We start from the raw sequence: 26,477 nt of genomic DNA on the forward strand, positions 1-26,477 counted from the left end.
TGATTGACGCATATCTCAGTGGACTGATCCATTGCTGAAGCCGCGGGGATGGAAACAAGTTCTGTTTTATTTCATTCCATTTCCGAGTTGTCCATTTATTCATTGTGTTTTGTTTGGAGTGCTCCTGTCAATAATGTTTAAGGACGCGCACCTGATTACCCATAGAAGTAGGCCTAGGCTACCTGGCCTGCGAGCAAATGTAGGCTTATAAATGTGCCCATTTGGGGATCTGACAGTATTTCTGATTATCTTTAATCACCACCACTTATGAGCTGTGGAGCTTCTCAAAGTACATTTTTCTTCACCTCATACAGCAAGGAAAAAAAAGTCTGTTATTACATCCATTGAGAATGTCAATAGTTGCTCAATGTAGCCTATTTGAAAAATATTTCCAGCTCTCTCCCTTTGGATAACCACTCAGCAAATCAAATAAAAAATGTCATGCTCTGATCCGGTGGAAACGTTACAAAACAAGTCTACCTGATTACTTCTTGTGCTTGCACAAATAGCCTGGTATAGAGCCTACAGCTGTGTCTGCCCAGAGGTCAATGGCAGGGGAAACTGAGGGTCCAAAATATTTTATACAATGTTGCAAGTTTGTTAGCTCAAGCATCTGGCTGGACCAAGTGGATCTAGTTGATACATTGTTTCAAGTTCGTTGCAGAAAGGCCATGTGTAGCCAAAGGGATTTATTTTTTATCGGGATATTTTTTTCACCTTCAGACTGTAATGATTTTATTTGTTGGCTTTATGTAGGCCATTTTTACATAGTTGGCAATGGCAATAGAAGTTACTTTTAGATTTGGGTCATTTTCATTTCGGTTTAGATATCATTTTTATTCATCACTTGAAAATGATTTTGAGATACAAAGACTTTACATATGAAATAAATTCAACTGTTCTACGAAAATATGCATATGAAAACCATAACTGGCACGCAGATCGGTCGAAATGGTAAGATAAGTTGGCGGGCCTCCTGAGTGGCGCAGTGTTCTAAGGCATTGCAACGCATAGCTATCCCTGCCGCTAGAGATCCCGGTTCAAGTCTGTGTTCTCTGCTGCTGGTTGCTACCGGGAGACCCATGGGGCGGTGCACAATTGGCCCAGTGGCGTCTGGTTTAGTGGAGGGTTTGGCCGGCAGGGATGTTTTTGTCCCTTCGCGCACTAGCAATTCCTGTGGAGGGCCAGGTGCAATGCGCGCCGACACGGTCGCCAGGTGTACGGTGTTTCCTCCGACACATTGGTGCGGCTGGTTTCCAGGTTAAGTGAGCAGTGCAGCTTGGCTGGGTTGTGTTTCGGAGGACGCGTGGCTCTCAACCTTCACCTATCCTGAGTCTGTTGCGGAGATGAGACAAGACTGTAACTTCCAATTGGATATAATGACATTTGGGGGTAAAAAATTAATTCAAGGTTAATTGGCACTCTAAATGGAAACCGACCCCCTGGTGTAGCCTAATACCGGGAGTGTAATGGTGCTAGCTCTGCCACTAGAGCATCAGCAGCGGGAGGAGGAGATTCGGGAACAGGTTTTTTTTCTGGTTAGGTTATCTTGGTTTCTGACACCCTCTTGAGTAATTTGTGTCTTTGTTATTTAATCACAGTGTGCTTAAAGCATCAGACAAGCTCAGTAGCCTACATATAGTTGATTTTATTCAAACACATAGGGTGTGTCTATATATGGAAAAATACACTTTTTAAAATTTGGACCAGTCGATTGGTCGAAAGAACAGACGGCTTTTGGTCGATCGAAACATTTTTTTGTCGTGGACTGCCCTTATATCTAATCATTTCTGGGTAACAATGAAATACCTTAGTGTGATTGTTTTCAATTAAAATGAGCAAAATGAGCAAAAATGACTTGTTAGTAAAGAGCAATTTGTCAAGCAAGAATTTTGCTAGGACTGTCTGGCATTGTCTGAGTGGAAAGGGGGAAACCTGAAAACTATCTGTTATTGGCAGAGCTGTTTGTAACTCTTTGTTATTGGTCTATTAAGTAATTTACCGCCTGGTGATGTCAGTGATGTGTTTTTTAGGGAATCCCATTATTATTCTGCTAATGTAAAATGTAGGTTTTCTTTTACTTTCACTTTCAAACAAAGACTGCTCCAGAGAGTTATTTGGTAAGCGTTGGTGGTATAGTGGTGAGCATAGCTGCCTTCCAAGCAGTTGACCCGGGTTCGATTCCCGGCCAACGCAACTGGGTGTTTTGTTTGAATCACCCTTTGAAATGAATCTTCTAAAAGTCCAGTGCAGCTGTTTTTTTAAAATCTCAGTATCAAATAGGGCTGACACCATTTAGTCAACTGGTCCATAGGCTGTTGGTCAACTGAGAATGTTTTAGTCGAGCAGTTTCCCCAAAAAAGGATTTATGGCACGACTTGATTGACGCATATCTCAGTGGACTGATCCATTGCTGAAGCCGCGGGGATGGAAACAAGTTCTGTTTTATTTCATTCCATTTCCGAGTTGTCCATTTATTCATTGTGTTTTGTTTGGAGTGCTCCTGTCAACAATGTTTAAGGACGCGCACCTGATTACCCATAGAAGTAGGCCTAGGCTACCTGGCCTGCGAGCAAATGTAGGCTTATAAATGTGCCCATTTGGGGATCTGACAGTATTTCTGATTATCTTTAATCACCACCACTTATGAGCTGTGGAGCTTCTCAAAGTACATTTTTCTTCACCTCATACAGCAAGGAAAAAAAGTCTGTTATTACATCCATTGAGAATGTCAATAGTTGCTCAATGTAGCCTATTTGAAAAATATTTCCAGCTCTCTCCCTTTGGATAACCACTCAGCAAATCAAATAAAAAAATGTCATGCTCTGATCCGGTGGAAACGTTACAAAACAAGTCTACCTGATTACTTCTTGTGCTTGCGCAATTAGCCTGGTATAGAGCCTACAGCTGTGTCTGCCCAGAGGTCAATGGCAGGGGAAACTGAGGGTCCAAAATATTTTATACAATGTTGCAAGTTTGTTAGCTCAAGCATCTGGCTGGACCAAACTGTTGATCTTAGTTGATACATTGTTTCAAGTTCGTTGCAGAAAGGCCATGTGTAGCCAAAGGGATTTATTTTTTATCGGGATATTTTTTTCACCTTCAGACTGTAATGATTTTATTTGTTGGCTTTATGTAGGCCATTTTTACATAGTTGGCAATGGCAATAGAAGTTACTTTTAGATTTGGGTCATTTTCATTTCGGTTTAGATATCATTTTTATTCATCACTTGAAAATGATTTTGAGATACAAAGACTTTACATATGAAATAAATTCAACTGTTCTACGAAAATATGCATATGAAAACCATAACTGGCACGCAGATCGGTCAAAATGGTAAGATAAGTTGGCGGGCCTCCTGAGTGGCGCAGTGTTCTAAGGCATTGCAACGCATAGCTATCCCTGCCGCTAGAGATCCCGGTTCAAGTCTGTGTTCTCTGCTGCTGGTTGCTACCGGGAGACCCATGGGGCGGTGCACAATTGGCCCAGTGGCGTCTGGTTTAGTGGAGGGTTTGGCCGGCAGGGATGTTTTTGTCCCTTCGCGCACTAGCAATTCCTGTGGAGGGCCAGGTGCAATGCGCGCCGACACGGTCGCCAGGTGTACGGTGTTTCCTCCGACACATTGGTGCGGCTGGTTTCCAGGTTAAGTGAGCAGTGCAGCTTGGCTGGGTTGTGTTTCGGAGGACGCGTGGCTCTCAACCTTCACCTATCCTGAGTCTGTTGCGGAGACAAGACTGTAACTTCCAATTGGATATAATGACATTTGGGGGTAAAAAATTAATTCAAGGTTAATTGGCACTCTAAATGGAAACCGACCCCCTGGTGTAGCCTAATACCGGGAGTGTAATGGTGCTAGCTCTGCCACTAGAGCATCAGCAGCGGGAGGAGGAGATTCGGGAACAGGTTTTTTTTTCTGGTTAGGTTATCTTGGTTTCTGACACCCTCTTGAGTAATTTGTGTCTTTGTTATTTAATCACAGTGTGCTTAAAGCATCAGACAAGCTCAGTAGCCTACATATAGTTGATTTTATTCAAACACATAGGGTGTGTCTATATATGGAAAAATACACTTTTTAAAATTTGGACCAGTCGATTGGTCGAAAGAACAGACGGCTTTTGGTCGACGAAACATTTTTTTTGTCGTGGACTGCCCTTATATCTAATCATTTCTGGGTAACAATGAAATACCTTAGTGTGATTGTTTTCAATTAAAATGATCAAAAATGAGCAAAAATGACTTGTTAGTAAAGAGCAATTTGTCAAGCAAGAATTTTGCTAGGAATGTCTGGCATTGTCTGAGTGGAAAGGGGGGAAACCTGAAAACTAGCTGTTATTGGCAGAGCTGTTTGTAACTCTTTGTTATTGGTCTATTAAGTAATTTACCGCCTGGTGATGTCAGTGATGTGTTTTTTAGGGAATCCCATTATTATTCTGCTAATGTAAAATGTAGGTTTTCTTTTACTTTCACTTTCAAACAAAGACTGCTCCAGAGAGTTATTTGGTAAGCGTTGGTGGTATAGTGGTGAGCATAGCTGCCTTCCAAGCAGTTGACCCGGGTTCGATTCCCGGCCAACGCAACTGGGTGTTTTGTTTGAATCACCCTTTGAAATGAATCTTCTAAAAGTCCAGTGCAGCTGTTTTTTTAAATCTCAGTATCAAATAGGGCTGACACCATTTAGTCAACTGGTCCATAGGCTGTTGGTCAACTGAGAATGTTTTAGTCGAGCAGTTTCCCCAAAAAAGGATTTATGGCACGACTTGATTGACGCATATCTCAGTGGACTGATCCATTGCTGAAGCCGCGGGGATGGAAACAAGTTCTGTTTTATTTCATTCCATTTCCGAGTTGTCCATTTATTCATTGTGTTTTGTTTGGAGTGCTCCTGTCAACAATGTTTAAGGACGCGCACCTGATTACCCATAGAAGTAGGCCTAGGCTACCTGGCCTGCGAGCAAATGTAGGCTTATAAATGTGCCCATTTGGGGATCTGACAGTATTTCTGATTATCTTTAATCACCACCACTTATGAGCTGTGGAGCTTCTCAAAGTACATTTTTCTTCACCTCATACAGCAAGGAAACAAAGTCTGTTATTACATCCATTGAGAATGTCAATAGTTGCTCAATGTAGCCTATTTGAAAAATATTTCCAGCTCTCTCCCTTTGGATAACCACTCAGCAAATCAAATAAAAAAATGTCATGCTCTGATCCGGTGGAAACGTTACAAAACAAGTCTACCTGATTACTTCTTGTGCTTGCGCAATTAGCCTGGTATAGAGCCTACAGCTGTGTCTGCCCAGAGGTCAATGGCAGGGGAAACTGAGGGTCCAAAATATTTTATACAATGTTGCAAGTTTGTTAGCTCAAGCATCTGGCTGGACCAAACTGTTGACTTAGTTGATACATTGTTTCAAGTTCATTGCAGAAAGGCCATGTGTAGCCAAAGGGATTTATTTTTTATCGGGATATTTTTTTCACCTTCAGACTGTAATGATTTTATTTGTTGGCTTTATGTAGGCCATTTTTACATAGTTGGCAATGGCAATAGAAGTTACTTTTAGATTTGGGTCATTTTCATTTCGGTTTAGATATCATTTTTATTCATCACTTGAAAATGATTTTGAGATACAAAGACTTTACATATGAAATAAATTCAACTGTTCTACGAAAATATGCATATGAAAACCATAACTGGCACGCAGATCGGTCAAAATGGTAAGATAAGTTGGCGGGCCTCCTGAGTGGCGCAGTGTTCTAAGGCATTGCAACGCATAGCTATCCCTGCCGCTAGAGATCCCGGTTCAAGTCTGTGTTCTCTGCTGCTGGTTGCTACCGGGAGACCCATGGGGCGGTGCACAATTGGCCCAGTGGCGTCTGGTTTAGTGGAGGGTTTGGCCGGCAGGGATGTTTTTGTCCCTTCGCGCACTAGCAATTCCTGTGGAGGGCCAGGTGCAATGCGCGCCGACACGGTCGCCAGGTGTACGGTGTTTCCTCCGACACATTGGTGCGGCTGGTTTCCAGGTTAAGTGAGCAGTGCAGCATGGCTGGGTTGTGTTTCGGAGGACGCGTGGCTCTCAACCTTCACCTATCCTGAGTCTGTTGCGGAGATGAGACAAGACTGTAACTTCCAATTGGATATAATGACATTTGGGGGTAAAAAATTAATTCAAGGTTAATTGGCACTCTAAATGGAAACCGACCCCTGGTGTAGCCTAATACCGGGAGCGTAATGGTGCTAGCTCTGCCACTAGAGCATCAGCAGCGGGAGGAGGAGATTCGGGAACAGGTTTTTTTTTCTGGTTAGGTTATCTTGGTTTCTGACACCCTCTTGAGTAATTTGTGTCTTTGTTATTTAATCACAGTGTGCTTAAAGCATCAGACAAGCTCAGTAGCCTACATATAGTTGATTTTATTCAAACACATAGGGTGTGTCTATATATGGAAAAATACACTTTTTAAAATTTGGACCAGTCGATTGGTCGAAAGAACAGACGGCTTTTGGTCGACGAAACGTTTTTTTTGTCGTGGACTGCCCTTATATCTAATCATTTCTGGGTAACAATGAAATACCTTAGTGTGATTGTTTTCAATTAAAATGAGCAAAATGAGCAAAAATGACTTGTTAGTAAAGAGCAATTTGTCAAGCAAGAATTTTGCTAGGAATGTCTGGCATTGTCTGAGTGGAAAGGGGGAAACCTGAAAACTAGCTGTTATTGGCAGAGCTGTTTGTAACTCTTTGTTATTGGTCTATTAAGTAATTTACCGCCTGGTGATGTCAGTGATGTGTTTTTTAGGGAATCCCATTATTATTCTGCTAATGTAAAATGTAGGTTTTCTTTTACTTTCACTTTCAAACAAAGACTGCTCCAGGCAGTTATTTGGTAAGCGTTGGTGGTATAGTGGTGAGCATAGCTGCCTTCCAAGCAGTTGACCCGGGTTCGATTCCCGGCCAACGCAACTGGGTGTTTTGTTTGAATCACCCTTTGAAATGAATCTTCTAAAAGTCCAGTGCAGCTGTTTTTTTAAAAATCTCAGTATCAAATAGGGCTGACACCATTTAGTCAACTGGTCCATAGGCTGTTGGTCAACTGAGAATGTTTTAGTCGAGCAGTTTCCCCAAAAAAAGGATTTATGGCACGACTTGATTGACGCATATCTCAGTGGACTGATCCATTGCTGAAGCCGCGGGGATGGAAACAAGTTCTGTTTTATTTCATTCCATTTCCGAGTTGTCCATTTATTCATTGTGTTTTGTTTGGAGTGCTCCTGTCAACAATGTTTAAGGACGCGCACCTGATTACCCATAGAAGTAGGCCTAGGCTACCTGGCCTGCGAGCAAATGTAGGCTTATAAATGTGCCCATTTGGGGATCTGACAGTATTTCTGATTATCTTTAATCACCACCACTTATGAGCTGTGGAGCTTCTCAAAGTACATTTTTCTTCACCTCATACAGCAAGGAAACAAAGTCTGTTATTACATCCATTGAGAATGTCAATAGTTGCTCAATGTAGCCTATTTGAAAAATATTTCCAGCTCTCTCCCTTTGGATAACCACTCAGCAAATCAAATAAAAAAATGTCATGCTCTGATCCGGTGGAAACGTTACAAAACAAGTCTACCTGATTACTTCTTGTGCTTGCGCAATTAGCCTGGTATAGAGCCTACAGCTGTGTCTGCCCAGAGGTCAATGGCAGGGGAAACTGAGGGTCCAAAATATTTTATACAATGTTGCAAGTTTGTTAGCTCAAGCATCTGGCTGGACCAAACTGTTGATAGTTGATACATTGTTTCAAGTTCATTGCAGAAAGGCCATGTGTAGCCAAAGGGATTTATTTTTTATCGGGATATTTTTTTCACCTTCAGACTGTAATGATTTTATTTGTTGGCTTTATGTAGGCCATTTTTACATAGTTGGCAATGGCAATAGAAGTTACTTTTAGATTTGGGTCATTTTCATTTCGGTTTAGATATCATTTTTATTCATCACTTGAAAATGATTTTGAGATACAAAGACTTTACATATGAAATAAATTCAACTGTTCTACGAAAATATGCATATGAAAACCATAACTGGCACGCAGATCGGTCAAAATGGTAAGATAAGTTGGCGGGCCTCCTGAGTGGTGCAGTGTTCTAAGGCATTGCAACGCATAGCTATCCCTGCCGCTAGAGATCCCGGTTCAAGTCTGTGTTCTCTGCTGCTGGTTGCTACCGGGAGACCCATGGGGCGGTGCACAATTGGCCCAGTGGCGTCTGGTTTAGTGGAGGGTTTGGCCGGCAGGGATGTTTTTGTCCCTTCGCGCACTAGCAATTCCTGTGGAGGGCCAGGTGCAATGCGCGCCGACACGGTCGCCAGGTGTACGGTGTTTCCTCCGACACATTGGTGCGGCTGGTTTCCAGGTTAAGTGAGCAGTGCAGCTTGGCTGGGTTGTGTTTCGGAGGACGCGTGGCTCTCAACCTTCACCTATCCTGAGTCTGTTGCGGAGACAAGACTGTAACTTCCAATTGGATATAATGACATTTGGGGGTAAAAAATTAATTCAAGGTTAATTGGCACTCTAAATGGAAACCGACCCCCTGGTGTAGCCTAATACCGGGAGTGTAATGGTGCTAGCTCTGCCACTAGAGCATCAGCAGCGGGAGGAGGAGATTCGGGGAACAGGTTTTTTTTCTGGTTAGGTTATCTTGGTTTCTGACACCCTCTTGAGTAATTTGTGTCTTTGTTATTTAATCACAGTGTGCTTAAAGCATCAGACAAGCTCAGTAGCCTACATATAGTTGATTTTATTCAAACACATAGGGTGTGTCTATATATGGAAAAATACACTTTTTAAAATTTGGACCAGTCGATTGGTCGAAAGAACAGACGGCTTTTGGTCGACGAAACATTTTTTTTGTCGTGGACTGCCCTTATATCTAATCATTTCTGGGTAACAATGAAATACCTTAGTGTGATTGTTTTCAATTAAAATGATCAAAAATGATCAAAAATGACTTGTTAGTAAAGAGCAATTTGTCAAGCAAGAATTTTGCTAGGAATGTCTGGCATTGTCTGAGTGGAAAGGGGGAAACCTGAAAACTAGCTGTTATTGGCAGAGCTGTTTGTAACTCTTTGTTATTGGTCTATTAAGTAATTTACCGCCTGGTGATGTCAGTGATGTGTTTTTTAGGGAATCCCATTATTATTCTGCTAATGTAAAATGTAGGTTTTCTTTTACTTTCACTTTCAAACAAAGACTGCTCCAGGCAGTTATTTGGTAAGCGTTGGTGGTATAGTGGTGAGCATAGCTGCCTTCCAAGCAGTTGACCCGGGTTCGATTCCCGGCCAACGCAACTGGGTGTTTTGTTTGAATCACCCTTTGAAATGAATCTTCTAAAAGTCCAGTGCAGCTGTTTTTTTTAAATCTCAGTATCAAATAGGGCTGACACCATTTAGTCAACTGGTCCATAGGCTGTTGGTCAACTGAGAATGTTTTAGTCGAGCAGTTTCCCCAAAAAAGGATTTATGGCACGACTTGATTGACGCATATCTCAGTGGACTGATCCATTGCTGAAGCCGCGGGGATGGAAACAAGTTCTGTTTTATTTCATTCCATTTCCGAGTTGTCCATTTATTCATTGTGTTTTGTTTGGAGTGCTCCTGTCAACAATGTTTAAGGACGCGCACCTGATTACCCATAGAAGTAGGCCTAGGCTACCTGGCCTGCGAGCAAATGTAGGCTTATAAATGTGCCCATTTGGGGATCTGACAGTATTTCTGATTATCTTTAATCACCACCACTTATGAGCTGTGGAGCTTCTCAAAGTACATTTTTCTTCACCTCATACAGCAAGGAAACAAAGTCTGTTATTACATCCATTGAGAATGTCAATAGTTGCTCAATGTAGCCTATTTGAAAAATATTTCCAGCTCTCTCCCTTTGGATAACCACTCAGCAAATCAAATAAAAAAATGTCATGCTCTGATCCGGTGGAAACGTTACAAAACAAGTCTACCTGATTACTTCTTGTGCTTGCGCAATTAGCCTGGTATAGAGCCTACAGCTGTGTCTGCCCAGAGGTCAATGGCAGGGGAAACTGAGGGTCCAAAATATTTTATACAATGTTGCAAGTTTGTTAGCTCAAGCATCTGGCTGGACCAAATGTTGATAGTTGATACATTGTTTCAAGTTCATTGCAGAAAGGCCATGTGTAGCCAAAGGGATTTATTTTTTATCGGGATATTTTTTTCACCTTCAGACTGTAATGATTTTATTTGTTGGCTTTATGTAGGCCATTTTTACATAGTTGGCAATGGCAATAGAAGTTACTTTTAGATTTGGGTCATTTTCATTTCGGTTTAGATATCATTTTTATTCATCACTTGAAAATGATTTTGAGATACAAAGACTTTACATATGAAATAAATTCAACTGTTCTACGAAAATATGCATATGAAAACCATAACTGGCACGCAGATCGGTCAAAATGGTAAGATAAGTTGGCGGGCCTCCTGAGTGGTGCAGTGTTCTAAGGCATTGCAACGCATAGCTATCCCTGCCGCTAGAGATCCCGGTTCAAGTCTGTGTTCTCTGCTGCTGGTTGCTACCGGGAGACCCATGGGGCGGTGCACAATTGGCCCAGTGGCGTCTGGTTTAGTGGAGGGTTTGGCCGGCAGGGATGTTTTTGTCCCTTCGCGCACTAGCAATTCCTGTGGAGGGCCAGGTGCAATGCGCGCCGACACGGTCGCCAGGTGTACGGTGTTTCCTCCGACACATTGGTGCGGCTGGTTTCCAGGTTAAGTGAGCAGTGCAGCTTGGCTGGGTTGTGTTTCGGAGGACGCGTGGCTCTCAACCTTCACCTATCCTGAGTCTGTTGCGGAGATGAGAAAAGACTGTAACTTCCAATTGGATATAATGACATTTGGGGGTAAAAAATTAATTCAAGGTTAATTGGCACTCTAAATGGAAACCGACCCCCTGGTGTAGCCTAATACCGGGAGTGTAATGGTGCTAGCTCTGCCACTAGAGCATCAGCAGCGGGAGGAGGAGATTCGGGAACAGGTTTTTTTTTCTGGTTAGGTTATCTTGGTTTCTGACACCCTCTTGAGTAATTTGTGTCTTTGTTATTTAATCACAGTGTGCTTAAAGCATCAGACAAGCTCAGTAGCCTACATATAGTTGATTTTATTCAAACACATAGGGTGTGTCTATATATGGAAAAATACACTTTTTAAAATTTGGACCAGTCGATTGGTCGAAAGAACAGACGGCTTTTGGTCGACGAAACATTTTTTTTGTCGTGGACTGCCCTTATATCTAATCATTTCTGGGTAACAATGAAATACCTTAGTGTGATTGTTTTCAATTAAAATGAGCAAAATGAGCAAAAATGACTTGTTAGTAAAGAGCAATTTGTCAAGCAAGAATTTTGCTAGGAATGTCTGGCATTGTCTGAGTGGAAAAGGGGGAAACCTGAAAACTATCTGTTATTGGCAGAGCTGTTTGTAACTCTTTGTTATTGGTCTATTAAGTAATTTACCGCCTGGTGATGTCAGTGATGTGTTTTTTAGGGAATCCCATTATTATTCTGCTAATGTAAAATGTAGGTTTTCTTTTACTTTCACTTTCAAACAAAGACTGCTCCAGACAGTTATTTGGTAAGCGTTGGTGGTATAGTGGTGAGCATAGCTGCCTTCCAAGCAGTTGACCCGGGTTCGATTCCCGGCCAACGCAACTGGGTGTTTTGTTTGAATCACCCTTTGAAATGAATCTTCTAAAAGTCCAGTGCAGCTGTTTTTTTTTAAATCTCAGTATCAAATAGGGCTGACACCATTTAGTCAACTGGTCCATAGGCTGTTGGTCAACTGAGAATGTTTTAGTCGAGCAGTTTCCCCAAAAAAAGGATTTATGGCACGACTTGATTGACGCATATCTCAGTGGACTGATCCATTGCTGAAGCCGCGGGGATGGAAACAAGTTCTGTTTTATTTCGTTCCATTTCCGAGTTGTCCATTTATTCATTCTGTTTTGTTTGGAGTGCTCCTGTCAACAATGTTTAAGGACGCGCACCTGATTACCCATAGAAGTAGGCCTAGGCTACCTGGCCTGCGAGCAAATGTAGGCTTATAAATGTGCCCATTTGGGGATCTGACAGTATTTCTGATTATCTTTAATCACCACCACTTATGAGCTGTGGAGCTTCTCAAAGTACATTTTTCTTCACCTCATACAGCAAGGAAACAAAGTCTGTTATTACATCCATTGAGAATGTCAATAGTTGCTCAATGTAGCCTATTTGAAAAATATTTCCAGCTCTCTCCCTTTGGATAACCACTCAGCAAATCAAATAAAAAAATGTCATGCTCTGATCCGGTGGAAACGTTACAAAACAAGTCTACCTGATTACTTCTTGTGCTTGCGCAATTAGCCTGGTATAGAGCCTACAGCTGTGTCTGCCCAGAGGTCAATGGCAGGGGAAACTGAGGGTCCAAAATATTTTATACAATGTTGCAAGTTTGTTAGCTCAAGCATCTGGCTGGACCAAACTGTTGACTTAGTTGATACATTGTTTCAAGTTCATTGCAGAAAGGCCATGTGTAGCCAAAGGGATTTATTTTTTATCGGGATATTTTTTTCACCTTCAGACTGTAATGATTTTATTTGTTGGCTTTATGTAGGCCATTTTTACATAGTTGGCAATGGCAATAGAAGTTACTTTTAGATTTGGGTCATTTTCATTTCGGTTTAGATATCATTTTTATTCATCACTTGAAAATGATTTTGAGATACAAAGACTTTACATATGAAATAAATTCAACTGTTCTACGAAAATATGCATATGAAAACCATAACTGGCACGCAGATCGGTCAAAATGGTAAGATAAGTTGGCAGGCCTCCTGAGTGGCGCAGTGTTCTAAGGCATTGCAACGCACAGCTATCCCTGCCGCTAGAGATCCCGGTTCAAGTCTGTGTTCTCTGCTGCTGGTTGCTACCAGGAGACCCATGGGGCGGTGCACAATTGGCCCAGTGGCGTCTGGTTTAGTGGAGGGTTTGGCCGGCAGGGATGTTTTTGTCCCTTCGCGCACTAGCAATTCCTGTGGAGGGCCAGGTGCAATGCGCGCCGACACGGTCGCCAGGTGTACGGTGTTTCCTCCGACACATTGGTGCGGCTGGTTTCCAGGTTAAGTGAGCAGTGCAGCATGGCTGGGTTGTGTTTCGGAGGACGCGTGGCTCTCAACCTTCACCTATCCTGAGTCTGTTGCGGAGATGAGAAAAGACTGTAACTTCCAATTGGATATAATGACATTTGGGGGTAAAAAATTAATTCAAGGTTAATTGGCACTCTAAATGGAAACCGACCCCCTGGTGTAGCCTAATACCGGGAGTGTAATGGTGCTAGCTCTGCCACTAGAGCATCAGCAGCGGGAGGAGGAGATTCGGGAACAGGTTTTTTTTCTGGTTAGGTTATCTTGGTTTCTGACACCCTCTTGAGTAATTTGTGTCTTTGTTATTTAATCACAGTGTGCTTAAAGCATCAGACAAGCTCAGTAGCCTACATATAGTTGATTTTATTCAAACACATAGGGTGTGTCTATATATGGAAAAATACACTTTTTAAAATTTGGACCAGTCGATTGGTCGAAAGAACAGACGGCTTTTGGTCGACGAAACATTTTTTTGTCGTGGACTGCCCTTATATCTAATCATTTCTGGGTAACAATGAAATACCTTAGTGTGATTGTTTTCAATTAAAATGAGCAAAAATGAGCAAAAATGACTTGTTAGTAAAGAGCAATTTGTCAAGCAAGAATTTTGCTAGGAATGTCTGGCATTGTCTGAGTGGAAAGGGGGGAAACCTGAAAACTAGCTGTTATTGGCAGAGCTGTTTGTAACTCTTTGTTATTGGTCTATTAAGTAATTTACCGCCTGGTGATGTCAGTGATGTGTTTTTTAGGGAATCCCATTATTATTCTGCTAATGTAAAATGTAGGTTTTCTTTTACTTTCACTTTCAAACAAAGACTGCTCCAGAGAGTTATTTGGTAAGCGTTGGTGGTATAGTGGTGAGCATAGCTGCCTTCCAAGCAGTTGACCCGGGTTCGATTCCCGGCCAACGCAACTGGGTGTTTTGTTTGAATCACCCTTTGAAATGAATCTTCTAAAAGTCCAGTGCAGCTGTTTTTTTTAAATCTCAGTATAAAATAGGGCTGACACCATTTAGTCAACTGGTCCATAGGCTGTTGGTCAACTGAGAATGTTTTAGTCGAGCAGTTTCCCCAAAAAAAGGATTTATGGCACGACTTGATTGACGCATATCTCAGTGGACTGATCCATTGCTGAAGCCGCGGGGATGGAAACAAGTTCTGTTTTATTTCATTCCATTTCCGAGTTGTCCATTTATTCATTGTGTTTTGTTTGGAGTGCTCCTGTCAACAATGTTTAAGGACGCGCACCTGATTACCCATAGAAGTAGGCCTAGGCTACCTGGCCTGCGAGCAAATGTAGGCTTATAAATGTGCCCATTTGGGGATCTGACAGTATTTCTGATTATCTTTAATCACCACCACTTATGAGCTGTGGAGCTTCTCAAAGTACATTTTTCTTCACCTCATACAGCAAGGAAACAAAGTCTGTTATTACATCCATTGAGAATGTCAATAGTTGCTCAATGTAGCCTATTTGAAAAATATTTCCAGCTCTCTCCCTTTGGATAACCACTCAGCAAATCAAATAAAAAAATGTCATGCTCTGATCCGGTGGAAACGTTACAAAACAAGTCTACCTGATTACTTCTTGTGCTTGCGCAATTAGCCTGGTATAGAGCCTACAGCTGTGTCTGCCCAGAGGTCACTGGCAGGGGAAACTGAGGGTCCAAAATATTTTATACAATGTTGCAAGTTTGTTAGCTCAAGCATCTGGCTGGACCAAGTGTGATTAGTTGATACATTGTTTCAAGTTCGTTGCAGAAAGGCCATGTGTAGCCAAAGGGATTTATTTTTTATCGGGATATTTTTGTTCACCTTCAGACTGTAATGATTTTATTTGTTGGCTTTATGTAGGCCATTTTTACATAGTTGGCAATGGCAATAGAAGTTACTTTTAGATTTGGGTCATTTTCATTTCGGTTTAGATATCATTTTTATTCATCACTTGAAAATGATTTTGAGATACAAAGACTTTACATATGAAATAAATTCAACTGTTCTACGAAAATATGCATATGAAAACCATAACTGGCACGCAGATCGGTCAAAATGGTAAGATAAGTTGGCAGGCCTCCTGAGTGGCGCAGTGTTCTAAGGCATTGCAACGCATAGCTATCCCTGCCGCTAGAGATCCCGGTTCAAGTCTGTGTTCTCTGCTGCTGGTTGCTACCGGGAGACCCATGGGGCGGTGCACAATTGGCCCAGTGGCGTCTGGTTTAGTGGAGGGTTTGGCCGGCAGGGATGTTTTTGTCCCTTCGCGCACTAGCAATTCCTGTGGAGGGCCAGGTGCAATGCGCGCCGACACGGTCGCCAGGTGTACGGTGTTTCCTCCGACACATTGGTGCGGCTGGTTTCCAGGTTAAGTGAGCAGTGCAGCTTGGCTGGGTTGTGTTTCGGAGGACGCGTGGCTCTCAACCTTCACCTATCCTGAGTCTGTTGCGGAGATGAGAAAAGACTGTAACTTCCAATTGGATATAATGACATTTGGGGGTAAAAAATTAATTCAAGGTTAATTGGCACTCTAAATGGAAACCGACCCCCTGGTGTAGCCTAATACCGGGAGTGTAATGGTGCTAGCTCTGCCACTAGAGCATCAGCAGCGGGAGGAGGAGATTCGGGAACAGGTTTTTTTTCTGGTTAGGTTATCTTGGTTTCTGACACCCTCTTGAGTAATTTGTGTCTTTGTTATTTAATCACAGTGTGCTTAAAGCATCAGACAAGCTCAGTAGCCTACATATAGTTGATTTTATTCAAACACATAGGGTGTGTCTATATATGGAAAAATACACTTTTTAAAATTTGGACCAGTCGATTGGTCGAAAGAACAGACGGCTTTTGGTCGACGAAACATTTTTTTGTCGTGGACTGCCCTTATATCTAATCATTTCTGGGTAACAATGAAATACCTTAGTGTGATTGTTTTCAATTAAAATGAGCAAAATGAGCAAAAATGACTTGTTAGTAAAGAGCAATTTGTCAAGCAAGAATTTTGCTAGGAATGTCTGGCATTGTCTGAGTGGAAAGGGGGAAACCTGAAAACTAGCTGTTATTGGCAGAGCTGTTTGTAACTCTTTGTTATTGGTCTATTAAGTAATTTACCGCCTGGTGATGTCAGTGATGTGTTTTTTAGGGAATCCCATTATTATTCTGCTAATGTAAAATGTAGGTTTTCTTTTACTTTCACTTTCAAACAAAGACTGCTCCAGAGAGTTATTTGGTAAGCGTTGGTGGTATAGTGGTGAGCATAGCTGCCTTCCAAGCAGTTGACCCGGGTTCGATTCCCGGCCAACGCAACTGGGTGTTTTGTTTGAATCACCCTTTGAAATGAATCTTCTAAAAGTCCAGTGCAGCTGTTTTTTTTTAAATCTCAGTATCAAATAGGGCTGACACCATTTAGTCAACTGGTCCATAGGCTGTTGGTCAACTGAGAATGTTTTAGTCGAGCAGTTTCCCCAAAAAAAGGATTTATGGCACGACTTGATTGACGCATATCTCAGTGGACTGATCCATTGCTGAAGCCGCGGGGATGGAAACAAGTTCTGTTTTATTTCGTTCCATTTCCGAGTTGTCCATTTATTCATTGTGTTTTGTTTGGAGTGCTCCTGTCAACAATGTTTAAGGACGCGCACCTGATTACCCATAGAAGTAGGCCTAGGCTACCTGGCCTGCGAGCAAATGTAGGCTTATAAATGTGCCCATTTGGGGATCTGACAGTATTTCTGATTATCTTTAATCACCACCACTTATGAGCTGTGGAGCTTCTCAAAGTACATTTTTCTTCACCTCATACAGCAAGGAAACAAAGTCTGTTATTACATCCATTGAGAATGTCAATAGTTGCTCAATGTAGCCTATTTGAAAAATATTTCCAGCTCTCTCCCTTTGGATAACCACTCAGCAAATCAAATAAAAAATGTCATGCTCTGATCCGGTGGAAACGTTACAAAACAAGTCTACCTGATTACTTCTTGTGCTTGCGCAATTAGCCTGGTATAGAGCCTACAGCTGTGTCTGCCCACAGGTCACTGGCAGGGGAAACTGAGGGTCCAAAATATTTTATACAATGTTGCAAGTTTGTTAGCTCAAGCATCTGGCTGGACCAAGTGGATCTTAGTTGATACATTGTTTCAAGTTCGTTGCAGAAAGGCCATGTGTAGCCAAAGGGATTTATTTTTTATCGGGATATTTTTGTTCACCTTCAGACTGTAATGATTTTATTTGTTGGCTTTATGTAGGCCATTTTTACATAGTTGGCAATGGCAATAGAAGTTACTTTTAGATTTGGGTCATTTTCATTTCGGTTTAGATATCATTTTTATTCATCACTTGAAAATGATTTTGAGATACAAAGACTTTACATATGAAATAAATTCAACTGTTCTACGAAAATATGCATATGAAAACCATAACTGGCACGCAGATCGGTCAAAATGGTAAGATAAGTTGGCAGGCCTCCTGAGTGGCGCAGTGTTCTAAGGCATTGCAACGCATAGCTATCCCTGCCGCTAGAGATCCCGGTTCAAGTCTGTGTTCTCTGCTGCTGGTTGCTACCGGGAGACCCATGGGGCGGTGCATAATTGGCCCAGTGGCGTCTGGTTTAGTGGAGGGTTTGGCCGGCAGGGATGTTTTTGTCCCTTCGCGCACTAGCAATTCCTGTGGAGGGCCAGGTGCAATGCGCGCCGACACGGTCGCCAGGTGTACGGTGTTTCCTCCGACACATTGGTGCGGCTGGTTTCCAGGTTAAGTGAGCAGTGCAGCATGGCTGGGTTGTGTTTCGGAGGACGCGTGGCTCTCAACCTTCACCTATCCTGAGTCTGTTGCGGAGATGAGAAAAGACTGTAACTTCCAATTGGATATAATGACATTTGGGGGTAAAAAATTAATTCAAGGTTAATTGGCACTCTAAATGGAAACCGACCCCCTGGTGTAGCCTATTACCGGGAGCGTAATGGTGCTAGCTCTGCCACTAGAGCATCAGCAGCGGGAGGAGGAGATTCGGGAACAGGTTTTTTTTTCTGGTTAGGTTATCTTGGTTTCTGACACCCTCTTGAGTAATTTGTGTCTTTGTTATTTAATCACAGTGTGCTTAAAGCATCAGACAAGCTCAGTAGCCTACATATAGTTGATTTTATTCAAACACATAGGGTGTGTCTATATATGGAAAAATACACTTTTTAAAATTTGGACCAGTCGATTGGTCGAAAGAACAGACGGCTTTTGGTCGACGAAACATTTTTTTGTCGTGGACTGCCCTTATATCTAATCATTTCTGGGTAACAATGAAATACCTTAGTGTGATTGTTTTCAATTAAAATGAGCAAAATGAGCAAAAATGACTTGTTAGTAAAGAGCAATTTGTCAAGCAAGAATTTTGCTAGGAATGTCTGGCATTGTCTGAGTGGAAAGGGGGGAAACCTGAAAACGATCTGTTATTGGCAGAGCTGTTTGTAACTCTTTGTTATTGGTCTATTAAGTAATTTACCGCCTGGTGATGTCAGTGATGTGTTTTTTAGGGAATCCCATTATTATTCTGCTAATGTAAAATGTAGGTTTTCTTTTACTTTCACTTTCAAACAAAGACTGCTCCAGAGAGTTATTTGGTAAGCGTTGGTGGTATAGTGGTGAGCATAGCTGCCTTCCAAGCAGTTGACCCGGGTTCGATTCCCGGCCAACGCAACTGGGTGTTTTGTTTGAATCACCCTTTGAAATGAATCTTCTAAAAGTCCAGTGCAGCTGTTTTTTTTTAAATCTCAGTATCAAATAGGGCTGACACCATTTAGTCAACTGGTCCATAGGCTGTTGGTCAACTGAGAATGTTTTAGTCGAGCAGTTTCCCCCAAAAAAGGATTTATGGCACGACTTGATTGACGCATATCTCAGTGGACTGATCCATTGCTGAAGCCGCGGGGATGGAAACAAGTTCTGTTTTATTTCGTTCCATTTCCGAGTTGTCCATTTATTCATTGTGTTTTGTTTGGAGTGCTCCTGTCAACAATGTTTAAGGACGCGCACCTGATTACCCATAGAAGTAGGCCTAGGCTACCTGGCCTGCGAGCAAATGTAGGCTTATAAATGTGCCCCTTTGGGGATCTGACAGTATTTCTGATTATCTTTAATCACCACCACTTATGAGCTGTGGAGCTTCTCAAAGTACATTTTTCTTCACCTCATACAGCAAGGAAACAAAGTCTGTTATTACATCCATTGAGAATGTCAATAGTTGCTCAATGTAGCCTATTTGAAAAATATTTCCAGCTCTCTCCCTTTGGATAACCACTCAGCAAATCAAATAAAAAAATGTCATGCTCTGATCCGGTGGAAACGTTACAAAACAAGTCTACCTGATTACTTCTTGTGCTTGCGCAATTAGCCTGGTATAGAGCCTACAGCTGTGTCTGCCCAGAGGTCAATGGCAGGGGAAACTGAGGGTCCAAAATATTTTATACAATGTTGCAAGTTTGTTAGCTCAAGCATCTGGCTGGACCAAACGTGGATCTTAGTTGATACATTGTTTCAAGTTCGTTGCAGAAAGGCCATGTGTAGCCAAAGGGATTTATTTTTTATCGGGATATTTTTTTCACCTTCAGACTGTAATGATTTTATTTGTTGGCTTTATGTAGGCCATTTTTACATAGTTGGCAATGGCAATAGAAGTTACTTTTAGATTTGGGTCATTTTCATTTCGGTTTAGATATCATTTTTATTCATCACTTGAAAATGATTTTGAGATACAAAGACTTTACATATGAAATAAATTCAACTGTTCTACGAAAATATGCATATGAAAACCATAACTGGCACGCAGATCGGTCAAAATGGTAAGATAAGTTGGCGGGCCTCCTGAGTGGCGCAGTGTTCTAAGGCATTGCAACGCATAGCTATCCCTGCCGCTAGAGATCCCGGTTCAAGTCTGTGTTCTCTGCTGCTGGTTGCTACCGGGAGACCCATGGGGCGGTGCACAATTGGCCCAGTGGCGTCTGGTTTAGTGGAGGGTTTGGCCGGCAGGGATGTTTTTGTCCCTTCGCGCACTAGCAATTCCTGTGGAGGGCCAGGTGCAATGCGCGCCGACACGGTCGCCAGGTGTACGGTGTTTCCTCCGACACATTGGTGCGGCTGGTTTCCAGGTTAAGTGAGCAGTGCAGCTTGGCTGGGTTGTGTTTCGGAGGACGCGTGGCTCTCAACCTTCACCTATCCTGAGTCTGTTGCGGAGATGAGAAAAGACTGTAACTTCCAATTGGATATAATGACATTTGGGGGTAAAAAATTAATTCAAGGTTAATTGGCACTCTAAATGGAAACCGACCCCCTGGTGTAGCCTAATACCGGGAGCGTAATGGTGCTAGCTCTGCCACTAGAGCATCAGCAGCGGGAGGAGGAGATTCGGGAACAGGTTTTTTTTCTGGTTAGGTTATCTTGGTTTCTGACACCCTCTTGAGTAATTTGTGTCTTTGTTATTTAATCACAGTGTGCTTAAAGCATCAGACAAGCTCAGTAGCCTACATATAGTTGATTTTATTCAAACACATAGGGTGTGTCTATATATGGAAAAATACACTTTTTAAAATTTGGACCAGTCGATTGGTCGAAAGAACAGACGGCTTTTGGTCGACGAAACATTTTTTTTGTCGTGGACTGCCCTTATATCTAATCATTTCTGGGTAACAATGAAATACCTTAGTGTGATTGTTTTCAATTAAAATGAGCAAAATGAGCAAAAATGACTTGTTAGTAAAGAGCAATTTGTCAAGCAAGAATTTTGCTAGGAATGTCTGGCATTGTCTGAGTGGAAAGGGGGAAACCTGAAAACGATCTGTTATTGGCAGAGCTGTTTGTAACTCTTTGTTATTGGTCTATTAAGTAATTTACCGCCTGGTGATGTCAGTGATGTGTTTTTTAGGGAATCCCATTATTATTCTGCTAATGTAAAATGTAGGTTTTCTTTTACTTTCACTTTCAAACAAAGACTGCTCCAGAGAGTTATTTGGTAAGCGTTGGTGGTATAGTGGTGAGCATAGCTGCCTTCCAAGCAGTTGACCCGGGTTCGATTCCCGGCCAACGCAACTGGGTGTTTTGTTTTAATCACCCTTTGAAATGAATCTGCTAAAAGTCCAGTGCAGCTGGGTTTTTTTAAATCTCAGTATCAAATAGGGCTGACACCATTTAGTCAACTGGTCCATAGGCTGTTGGTCAACTGAGAATGTTTTAGTCGAGCAGTTTCCCCAAAAAAGGATTTATGGCACGACTTGATTGACGCATATCTCAGTGGACTGATCCATTGCTGAAGCCGGGGATGGAAACAAGTTCTGTTTTATTTCGTTCCATTTCCGAGTTGTCCATTTATTCATTCTGTTTTGTTTGGAGTGCTCCTGTCAACAATGTTTAAGGACGCGCACCTGATTACCCATAGAAGTAGGCCTAGGCTACCTGGCCTGCGAGCAAATGTAGGCTTATAAATGTGCCCATTTGGGGATCTGACAGTATTTCTGATTATCTTTAATCACCACCACTTATGAGCTGTGGAGCTTCTCAAAGTACATTTTTCTTCACCTCATACAGCAAGGAAAAAAAGTCTGTTATTACATCCATTGAGAATGTCAATAGTTGCTCAATGTAGCCTATTTGAAAAATATTTCCAGCTCTCTCCCTTTGGATAACCACTCAGCAAATCAAATAAAAAAATGTCATGCTCTGATCCGGTGGAAACGTTACAAAACAAGTCTACCTGATTACTTCTTGTGCTTGCGCAATTAGCCTGGTATAGAGCCTACAGCTGTGTCTGCCCACAGGTCACTGGCAGGGGAAACTGAGGGTCCAAAATATTTTATACAATGTTGCAAGTTTGTTAGCTCAAGCATCTGGCTGGACCAAGTGGATCTTAGTTGATACATTGTTTCAAGTTCGTTGCAGAAAGGCCATGTGTAGCCAAAGGGATTTATTTTTTATCGGGATATTTTTGTTCACCTTCAGACTGTAATGATTTTATTTGTTGGCTTTATGTAGGCCATTTTTACATAGTTGGCAATGGCAATAGAAGTTACTTTTAGATTTGGGTCATTTTCATTTCGGTTTAGATATCATTTTTATTCATCACTTGAAAATGATTTTGAGATACAAAGACTTTACATATGAAATAAATTCAACTGTTCTACGAAAATATGCATATGAAAACCATAACTGGCACGCAGATCGGTCAAAATGGTAAGATAAGTTGGCGGGCCTCCTGAGTGGCGCAGTGTTCTAAGGCATTGCAACGCATAGCTATCTCTCCCGCTAGAGATCCCGGTTCAAGTCTGTGTTCTCTGCTGCTGGTTGCTACCGGGAGACCCATGGGGCGGTGCACAATTGGCGTCTGGTTTAGTGGAGGGTTTGGCCGGCAGGGATGTTTTTGTCCCTTCGCGCACTAGCAATTCCTGTGGAGGGCCAGGTGCAATGCGCGCCGACACGGTCGCCAGGTGTACGGTGTTTCCTCCGACACATTGGTGCGGCTGGTTTCCAGGTTAAGTGAGCAGTGCAGCATGGCTGGGTTGTGTTTCGGAGGACGCGTGGCTCTCAACCTTCACCTATCCTGAGTCTGTTGCGGAGATGAGAAAAGACTGTAACTTCCAATTGGATATAATGACATTTGGGGGTAAAAAATTAATTCAAGGTTAATTGGCACTCTAAATGGAAACCGACCCCCTGGTGTAGCCTATTACCGGGAGTGTAATGGTGCTAGCTCTGCCACTAGAGCATCAGCAGCGGGAGGAGGAGATTCGGGAACAGGTTTTTTTTTCTGGTTAGGTTATCTTGGTTTCTGACACCCTCTTGAGTAATTTGTGTCTTTGTTATTTAATCACAGTGTGCTTAAAGCATCAGACAAGCTCAGTAGCCTACATATAGTTGATTTTATTCAAACACATAGGGTGTGTCTATATATGGAAAAATACACTTTTTAAAATTTGGACCAGTCGATTGGTCGAAAGAACAGACGGCTTTTGGTCGACGAAACATTTTTTTGTCGTGGACTGCCCTTATATCTAATCATTTCTGGGTAACAATGAAATACCTTAGTGTGATTGTTTTCAATTAAAATGAGCAAAATGAGCAAAAATGACTTGTTAGTAAAGAGCAATTTGTCAAGCAAGAATTTTGCTAGGACTGTCTGGCATTGTCTGAGTGGAAAGGGGGAAACCTGAAAACGATCTGTTATTGGCAGAGCTGTTTGTAACTCTTTGTTATTGGTCTATTAAGTAATTTACCGCCTGGTGATGTCAGTGATGTGTTTTTTAGGGAATCCCATTATTATTCTGCTAATGTAAAATGTAGGTTTTCTTTTACTTTCACTTTCAAACAAAGACTGCTCCAGAGAGTTATTTGGTAAGCGTTGGTGGTATAGTGGTGAGCATAGCTGCCTTCCAAGCAGTTGACCCGGGTTCGATTCCCGGCCAACGCAACTGGGTGTTTTGTTTGAATCACCCTTTGAAATGAATCTGCTAAAAGTCCAGTGCAGCTGGGTTTTTTTTAATCTCAGTATCAAATAGGGCTGACACCATTTAGTCAACTGGTCCATAGGCTGTTGGTCAACTGAGAATGTTTTAGTCGAGCAGTTTCCCCAAAAAAGGATTTATGGCACGACTTGATTGACGCATATCTCAGTGGACTGATCCATTGCTGAAGCCGCGGGGATGGAAACAAGTTCTGTTTTATTTCGTTCCATTTCCGAGTTGTCCATTTATTCATTGTGTTTTGTTTGGAGTGCTCCTGTCAACAATGTTTAAGGACGCGCACCTGATTACCCATAGAAGTAGGCCTAGGCTACCTGGCCTGCGAGCAAATGTAGGCTTATAAATGTGCCCATTTGGGGATCTGACAGTATTTCTGATTATCTTTAATCACCACCACTTATGAGCTGTGGAGCTTCTCAAAGTACATTTTTCTTCACCTCATACAGCAAGGAAACAAAGTCTGTTATTACATCCATTGAGAATGTCAATAGTTGCTCAATGTAGCCTATTTGAAAAATATTTCCAGCTCTCTCCCTTTGGATAACCACTCAGCAAATCAAATAAAAAAATGTCATGCTCTGATCCGGTGGAAACGTTACAAAACAAGTCTACCTGATTACTTCTTGTGCTTGCGCAATTAGCCTGGTATAGAGCCTACAGCTGTGTCTGCCCAGAGGTCAATGGCAGGGGAAACTGAGGGTCCAAAATATTTTATACAATGTTGCAAGTTTGTTAGCTCAAGCATCTGGCTGGACCAAGTGGATCTTAGTTGATACATTGTTTCAAGTTCGTTGCAGAAAGGCCATGTGTAGCCAAAGGGATTTATTTTTTATCGGGATATTTTTTTCACCTTCAGACTGTAATGATTTTTTTTGTTGGCTTTATGTAGGCCATTTTTACATAGTTGGCAATGGCAATAGAAGTTACTTTTAGATTTGGGTCATTTTCATTTCGGTTTAGATATCATTTTTATTCATCACTTGAAAATGATTTTGAGATACAAAGACTTTACATATGAAATAAATTCAACTGTTCTACGAAAATATGCATATGAAAACCATAACTGGCACGCAGATCGGTCAAAATGGTAAGATAAGTTGGCGGGCCTCCTGAGTGGCGCAGTGTTCTAAGGCATTGCAACGCATAGCTATCCCTGCCGCTAGAGATCCCGGTTCAAGTCTGTGTTCTCTGCTGCTGGTTGCTACCGGGAGACCCATGGGGCGGTGCACAATTAGTGGCGTCTGGTTTAGTGGAGGGTTTGGCCGGCAGGGATGTTTTTGTCCCTTCGCGCACTAGCAATTCCTGTGGAGGGCCAGGTGCAATGCGCGCCGACACGGTCGCCAGGTGTACGGTGTTTCCTCCGACACATTGGTGCGGCTGGTTTCCAGGTTAAGTGAGCAGTGCAGCTTGGCTGGGTTGTGTTTCGGAGGACGCGTGGCTCTCAACCTTCACCTATCCTGAGTCTGTTGCGGAGATGAGACAAGACTGTAACTTCCAATTGGATATAATGACATTTGGGGGTAAAAAATTAATTCAAGGTTAATTGGCACTCTAAATGGAAACCGACCCCCTGGTGTAGCCTATTACCGGGAGCGTAATGGTGCTAGCTCTGCCACTAGAGCATCAGCAGCGGGAGGAGGAGATTCGGGAACAGGTTTTTTTTCTGGTTAGGTTATCTTGGTTTCTGACACCCTCTTGAGTAATTTGTATCTTTGTTATTTAATCACAGTGTGCTTAAAGCATCAGACAAGCTCAGTAGCCTACATATAGTTGATTTTATTCAAACACATAGGGTGTGTCTATATATGGAAAAATACACTTTTTAAAATTTGGACCAGTCGATTGGTCGAAAGAACAGACGGCTTTTGGTCGACGAAACATTTTTTTTGTCGTGGACTGCCCTTATATCTAATCATTTCTGGGTGACAATGAAATACCTTAGTGTGATTGTTTTCAATTAAAATGAGCAAAATGAGCAAAAATGACTTGTTAGTAAAGAGCAATTTGTCAAGCAAGAATTTTGCTAGGACTGTCTGGCATTGTCTGAGTGGAAAGGGGGAAACCTGAAAACGATCTGTTATTGGCAGAGCTGTTTGTAACTCTTTGTTATTGGTCTATTAAGTAATTTACCGCCTGGTGATGTCAGTGATGTGTTTTTTAGGGAATCCCATTATTATTCTGCTAATGTAAAATGTAGGTTTTCTTTTACTTTCACTTTCAAACAAAGACTGCTCCAGAGAGTTATTTGGTAAGCGTTGGTGGTATAGTGGTGAGCATAGCTGCCTTCCAAGCAGTTGACCCGGGTTCGATTCCCGGCCAATGCAACTGGGTGTTTTTTTTTAATCACCCTTTGAAATGAATCTGCTAAAAGTCCAGTGCAGCTGGGTTTTTTTTAATCTCAGTATCAAATAGGGCTGACACCATTTAGTCAACTGGTCCATAGGCTGTTGGTCAACTGAGAATGTTTTAGTCGAGCAGTTTCCCCAAAAAAAGGATTTATGGCACGACTTGATTGACGCATATCTCAGTAGACTGATCCATTGCTGAAGCCGCGGGGATGGAAACAAGTTCTGTTTTATTTCGTTCCATTTCCGAGTTGTCCATTTATTCATTCTGTTTTGTTTGGAGTGCTCCTGTCAACAATGTTTAAGGACGCGCACCTGATTACCCATAGAAGTAGGCCTAGGCTACCTGGCCTGCGAGCAAATGTAGGCTTATAAATGTGCCCCTTTGGGGATCTGACAGTATTTCTGATTATCTTTAATCACCACCACTTATGAGCTGTGGAGCTTCTCAAAGTACA

At 42.1% G+C, this 26,477-nt stretch overlaps 11 non-coding genes across 11 annotated transcripts; all 11 read left to right on the top strand.

Moving 5' to 3' along the window:
* The first annotated feature begins 2,124 nt into the window (after window positions 1–2,124).
* On the top strand, window positions 2,125–2,196 carry trnag-ucc (transfer RNA glycine (anticodon UCC)). The gene has a single exon. It is a non-coding gene; the product is annotated as a tRNA-Gly (tRNA).
* Window positions 2,197–4,505: 2,309 nt separating this feature from the next.
* Window positions 4,506–4,577, top strand: trnag-ucc (transfer RNA glycine (anticodon UCC)). The gene has a single exon. It is a non-coding gene; the product is annotated as a tRNA-Gly (tRNA).
* A 2,309-nt stretch (window positions 4,578–6,886) lies between these two features.
* trnag-ucc (transfer RNA glycine (anticodon UCC)) lies at window positions 6,887–6,958 on the top strand. Its single transcript has one exon. It is a non-coding gene; the product is annotated as a tRNA-Gly (tRNA).
* A 2,307-nt stretch (window positions 6,959–9,265) lies between these two features.
* Window positions 9,266–9,337, top strand: trnag-ucc (transfer RNA glycine (anticodon UCC)). The gene has a single exon. It is a non-coding gene; the product is annotated as a tRNA-Gly (tRNA).
* Window positions 9,338–11,646: 2,309 nt separating this feature from the next.
* On the top strand, window positions 11,647–11,718 carry trnag-ucc (transfer RNA glycine (anticodon UCC)). Its single transcript has one exon. It is a non-coding gene; the product is annotated as a tRNA-Gly (tRNA).
* Window positions 11,719–14,031: 2,313 nt separating this feature from the next.
* Window positions 14,032–14,103, top strand: trnag-ucc (transfer RNA glycine (anticodon UCC)). Its single transcript has one exon. It is a non-coding gene; the product is annotated as a tRNA-Gly (tRNA).
* A 2,308-nt stretch (window positions 14,104–16,411) lies between these two features.
* trnag-ucc (transfer RNA glycine (anticodon UCC)) lies at window positions 16,412–16,483 on the top strand. Its single transcript has one exon. It is a non-coding gene; the product is annotated as a tRNA-Gly (tRNA).
* Window positions 16,484–18,794: 2,311 nt separating this feature from the next.
* On the top strand, window positions 18,795–18,866 carry trnag-ucc (transfer RNA glycine (anticodon UCC)). Its single transcript has one exon. It is a non-coding gene; the product is annotated as a tRNA-Gly (tRNA).
* A 2,312-nt stretch (window positions 18,867–21,178) lies between these two features.
* Window positions 21,179–21,250, top strand: trnag-ucc (transfer RNA glycine (anticodon UCC)). Its single transcript has one exon. It is a non-coding gene; the product is annotated as a tRNA-Gly (tRNA).
* Window positions 21,251–23,550: 2,300 nt separating this feature from the next.
* trnag-ucc (transfer RNA glycine (anticodon UCC)) lies at window positions 23,551–23,622 on the top strand. The gene has a single exon. It is a non-coding gene; the product is annotated as a tRNA-Gly (tRNA).
* Window positions 23,623–25,926: 2,304 nt separating this feature from the next.
* On the top strand, window positions 25,927–25,998 carry trnag-ucc (transfer RNA glycine (anticodon UCC)). Its single transcript has one exon. It is a non-coding gene; the product is annotated as a tRNA-Gly (tRNA).
* The last annotated feature ends 479 nt before the right edge of the window (window positions 25,999–26,477 follow it).

Source organism: Salmo salar, chromosome ssa03 (genome assembly GCF_905237065.1).
Source record: "Salmo salar chromosome ssa03, Ssal_v3.1, whole genome shotgun sequence".
NCBI lineage: Eukaryota > Metazoa > Chordata > Actinopteri > Salmoniformes > Salmonidae > Salmo > Salmo salar.